Raw genomic sequence first — 5,582 nt, 5'->3', positions numbered from 1 at the left:
TCCCAATTCTCCTGTATGGTATTGCAGTGTCCCTCCATCCCGATTCTCCTGTATGGTATTGCAGTGTCCCTCCATCCCAATTCTCCTGTATGGTATTCCAGTGTCCCTCCATCCCAATTCTCCTGTATGGTATTGCAGTGTCCCCCCATCCCAATTCTCCTGTATGGTATTGCAGTGTCCCTCCATCCCAATTCTCCTGTATGGTATTGCAGTGTCCCTCCATCCCAATTCTCCTGTATGGTATTCCAGTGTCCCTCCATCCCAATTCTCCTGTATGGTATTGCAGTGTCTCTCCATCCCGATTCTCCTGTATGGTATTGCAGTGTCCCTCAGTCCCAATTATTCATGATAAAGTCCCCTCAAAATCATTGTAGGGTTGAAGGATAGGCAGCCCACAATTACTTACTCAATTACTTAGAGACTCAGATTTTCCAATCAAAAATGATTTGATTTCAGTTTAAAAAGCCATACAACGCGATGCACAATGACTACCTTTAATAATTTACATAAACAGCCCTTAGTCGTGATATATTGGCCATATACCACACCCCCCCCAGGACTTATTGCTAAAATACCTCTTAAAAGCCCATTTAAACTAAAAAAAAAAATTATATATTTTTTTTAAATCGGCACCACATGTGTAATGCAGACCAAGTCCAGGATTAAACAGTATGCAAGGTTAACAGTACAATACTTAAAAAGAAATAAAAGAAGCCTACTACAAACTACCCCATAGTGGTAAACACCTACTACAAACTACCCCATAGTGGTAAACACCTACTACATGACTGGACACACCACATAGCCTGGTTCCTCTCTAGGTTTAGAAGGGCTATATAAATACATTGATTTGGACATGCTACACACTAACATCCTTTCAAAAACTAATCAAAGCCGTAAAATAATTAAAGTCAGTCAACTTTCTATAGCCAGTGAAATATGTCAGTCACCGATACGTTGCATGTTTCAAACCACCTAGAATAACGACATAAAGATTAGAGTTGACAGGAAATGTCACGTTGTTCAGTATTGAAATCAGAACACCACATGGTTCATTCAGATTTACCAAGTCTGATTTACTACCACCAAGAAAGAAAAAGGACAAGCATTGATTTGTAGGTTTATTTACACATCAGAACAGTCACAGGGTTGAATCGACTTGGCCTGGTTTCCCCCACTTCCTTGCTGACCAATCAGGAGTGTAAGAGGTCTTGCAGGTATAAAACAGGAGAGCTAGGAGGGAAAATAGTGTAAGAATTAAACCCTGGTGATATTGTAGGGACTAATACACAAGGTATGAGATGACTTGATCAGAGATGAACCAATCAGTCAGCGTTACATCAGACTGGGGCGGTAATGATGACTCATCACGTCAGAGTCTGTAGTGTAGAACACATTGCATGGGTCAGTGTGATGATCCAAGAGGAACATTCAACAGAACATTAACATCTTCCTAATATTGATCTGCCCCCTTTCCCATTACAACACATATCCACTGAGTGGTCAATACATTAACCTGACCAGGTGAAAGCGAGCCCTTATTGAAGACACTGGTTAAATCAGTGTAGATACACAGACAGGTTCAAAGGGTTTTTAAACCACAACACATGGATTGTGTACCACTCAGAGGGTGAATGGACAAGACAAATATTTAAGATCCTTTGAAAGAGGTATGGCAGGTGCCAGGCACACCGGTTTGTATCAACTGAAACACTGCTGGGTTTGTCAAGCTCAACAGTTTCTCATGTGTATCAACACTGGTCCACCACCCAAAGGACATCCAGCTAACTAGACTCCAATGCCGAACCACAGTTGTGTCACGGGCCAACATCCCTGTGGAACGCTTACAGACCCCTTGTAGACAACAGGCTGTTCTGAGGGTAAAGTCAATATTAGGAAGGTGTTAATGTCCACTATACTCAGTGCATTATAATAACACTACACACCTTCCCCTCCACCAGCACAGCAACACTTCAGCAGCCAACCAGATCTAAAGAAACAGAACAGTTTTAAAACCAAATAATCCCCATCTCAGATTACTAGACTACATCCAGAACATTCTGAAACCAGATCAGGTCCATGTAGTTCAGTCATTGTAGCCATCCAGCGGTCCAGGGTCTGGGGTCAAGCCCCCACCCAGACACCCTCCCTCCAGGCAGGCAGCCCACCTTACCCCTGCCCCCGAGCATAAGAGCAGGCTTGTCAGTGTCTGCCCAACCCACAGGAGGACCGATGGGAAACCAGACCTTGATCCAGCCCCAGAACACAGAACTGACAACAGACTGGGCAAAGTGAGATTCATCATTTACAACATTCCAGAATGCTTCACGTGGAAGGAGCGTTAAAATTCCGTCTAAAGTCACACACCTTTCCAAACCCTGCAGACACCAGGACCTCAACCAGAGGGGCAGAAACCTAGAGGGAGAAAGTAGGAAACCATGAAATGACATTGTGAGACCTTGTAGTCAGACATGAGATCAGTCTATAGCAGTGAATTCAAATCCTGGGGACACAACTGTCAACAAGCATTTCCACCCCCAAGAACAAGGCTTAGGCGGTAACCCAGAGCATTTCAGAAACGACAGTTTCACCAATAACATTAAGGTCTGATTATTCAAGACTAATTAGTGAAAGATCAGAATTGAGCCGTCAGTCTAAACAAAGCCTTACATCTCAGTCCCAAGAACCAGGATTGTGAAACACTGCTCTAGAGTATAGATCAGTTCAGTAACCAATCAGTCAGCTTAACATCAGACTGGGGCGGTAACAGGAAATCATCACTTCTACATGATAAAGGACAGTTAATGGCAACAGATCAAGTGAAAGTTGATCCCTACACACCTTGAGGTAGTTCAGTAACAGTTCTCCAGTGGCCAGACTGGAACAGTCAGGACCTGGAAGGAACAGATCCCTAATCAAACATTATGCAGAAGTACATTAGGTACTGCAGACTATATGCAGAGCATTCTGAAATGAGATCAGACTTGGTTTCAGTCATTGTAGCCATCCAGCCAGTGGTCCAAGGTCTGGCTCCAAGCTCCCCACCCAGACACCCTCCCTCCAGGCAGGCAGCCCACCTTACCCCTGCCCCAAACATCAAGAGCAGGCTTGTCAGTGTCTGCCCAACCCACAGGAGGACCGATGGTTTCCAGTCCAGGACTAGGGTTAATTGGTTTCCAGTCTGGGTACCAGGACTAGGGGTTAATTGGTTTCCAGTCTGGGTACCAGTGTGTTTGTGACATCATGCCCCTGTACTGCTTGTCATGTCAAACAACAAGGAGGGGGATGACATCACAAAGCAGGAACACATTTTTAGAAAGCTTGAAATGTCCGTGGTCTAATTGACTCAAAGACCAAAACGCACATCAGCGTTTTGATTGAACTCAAACCAATGAGTTTGCGGTTGTTTATGAAAATGAGTTGGCTGACTCAGTGATGCTGCTGTGTTGTACACCTGTCAGATCTGTTAGGCTGCTACTAGACAGTAGCATCATACTGAGTGATGTGTACAGCGGTTGGTTGGTTTTCTGCCAACCAGTGCCTCACTTCAATGCATCTGTTATTAAAATTCACTCCCCACCATGTTTAATGTTGGTGTGTCACTGTTCATTAAATTCAGTCACCCCACCATGTTCAGTGTTGGTGTATAACTATATTAAATTCAGTCACCCTACCATGATTAGTGTTGGTATATAACTATATTAAATTCAGTCACCCCACCATGGTTAGTGTTGGTGTGTCACTGTTCATTAAATTCAGTCACTCCACCATGGTTAGTGTTGCTGTATAACTGTATATTAACTTCAGTCACCCCACCATGGTTAGTGTTGGTGTGTAACTGTATATTAAATTCAGTCACCCCACCATGGTTAGTGTTGGTGTATAACTGTATATTAAATTCAGTCACTCCACCATGGTTAGTGTTGGTGTATAACTGTATATTAACTTCAGTCACCCCACCATGGTTAGTGTTGGTGTATAACTGTATATTAAATTCAGTCACCCCACCATGGTTAGTGTTGGTGTATAACTGTATATTAAATTCAGTCACCCCACCATGGTTAGTGTTGGTGTATAACTGTATATTAACTTCAGTCACCCCACCATGGTTAGTGTTGGTGTATAACTGTATATTAAATTCAGTCACCCCACCATGGTTAGTGTTGGTGTGTAACGGTTTGACTTCATGTCTTGAAAAGGTTTTAATTTCATGACTACAGAATAACAGCATAAAATACAGTTTTCCAGGGAGTTCTAGAAACCAGTTGAAGGACAACACCGTCCAAAAACCATTTCCTGGTATTTGCTTCATTAGTCCATTGTGACATCGTCCCAAAATGTTTTGCTTATCAACAATCAGGTTCTCAAGATATGGAACTTTCAAAATACATGAATCCCCATATGATGCATTTTGCAAATACCAAAAGACCGTTTTGGGGTGGAATTTTCCTTTAAGGAAAGGATGCATCAGTCAGGTGAAAGGTTGTTTGACACCATGTCCAATGTCAGACGAAGACCTTTTGAATGCCACAGAAAATGCCATCCATCTGAGTGATTAAAGGAATTTTATACCAATAATCATATTTTTTATATACATTGTCGCATACACTAATAGTCTTTATTCCTGATCAAATTTTGCCGAACCACTGTATGGCCGAAATTATAGGACTGTCGCATTCTGCTGCACTATCCCAGTTCACCACTAGAGACATACAGGTATTCTATCCAGTGTTGTTCTGTGGCACTATCCCAGTTCACCACTAGAGACATACAGGTATTCTATCCAGTGTTGTTCTGCTGCACTATCCCAGTTCACCACTAGAGACATACAGGTATTCTATCCAGTGTTGTTCTGCTGCACTATCCCAGTTCACCACTAGAGACATACAGGTATTCTATCCAGTGTTGTTCTGCTGCACTATCCCAGTTCACCACTAGAGACATACAGGTATTCTATCCAGTGTTGTTCTGTGGCACTATCCCAGTTCACCACTAGAGACATACAGGTATTCTATCCAGTGTTGTTCTGCTGCACTATCCCAGTTCACCACTAGAGACATACAGGTATTGTATCCAGTGTTGTTCTGCTGCACTATCCCAGTTCACCACTAGAGACATACAGGTATTGTATCCAGTGTTGTTCTGCTGCACTATCCCAGTTCACCACTAGAGACATACAGGTATTCTATCCAGTGTTGTTCTGCTGCACTATCCCAGTTCACCACTAGAGACATACAGGTATTCTATCCAGTGTTGTTCTGCTGCACTATCCCAGTTCACCACTAGAGACATACAGGTATTCTATCCAGTGGTGTTCTGCTGCACTATCCCAGTTCACCACTAGAGACATACAGGTATTCTATCCAGTGTTGTTCTGCTGCACTATCCCAGTTCACCACTAGAGACATACAGGTATTCTATCCAGTGTTGTTCTGCTGCACTATCCCAGTTCACCACTAGAGACATACAGGTATTCTATCCAGTGTTGTTCTGCTGCACTATCCCAGTTCACCACTAGAGACATACAGGTATTCTATCCAGTGGTGTTCTGCTGCACTATCCCAGTTCACCACTAGAGACAT

The 5,582-nt window shown here is 43.0% G+C and overlaps 1 non-coding gene and 1 pseudogene across 1 annotated transcript; both read right to left on the bottom strand.

The window, feature by feature from the left end:
- Positions 1-1,304: 1,304 nt before the first annotated feature.
- Positions 1,305-1,378, bottom strand: LOC135574459 (small nucleolar RNA SNORD31; annotated as a pseudogene).
- Positions 1,379-2,718: 1,340 nt separating this feature from the next.
- Positions 2,719-2,788, bottom strand: LOC135574451 (small nucleolar RNA SNORD31). The gene has a single exon (XR_010465458.1). It is a non-coding gene; the product is annotated as a small nucleolar RNA SNORD31 (small nucleolar RNA).
- Positions 2,789-5,582: the final 2,794 nt, after the last annotated feature.

The sequence above is a fragment of the Oncorhynchus nerka genome, linkage group LG12 (assembly GCF_034236695.1).
Source record: "Oncorhynchus nerka isolate Pitt River linkage group LG12, Oner_Uvic_2.0, whole genome shotgun sequence".
NCBI classification, from domain to species: Eukaryota; Metazoa; Chordata; class Actinopteri; order Salmoniformes; family Salmonidae; genus Oncorhynchus; species Oncorhynchus nerka.
This window is presented reverse-complemented; position numbering and strand designations above follow the sequence as displayed.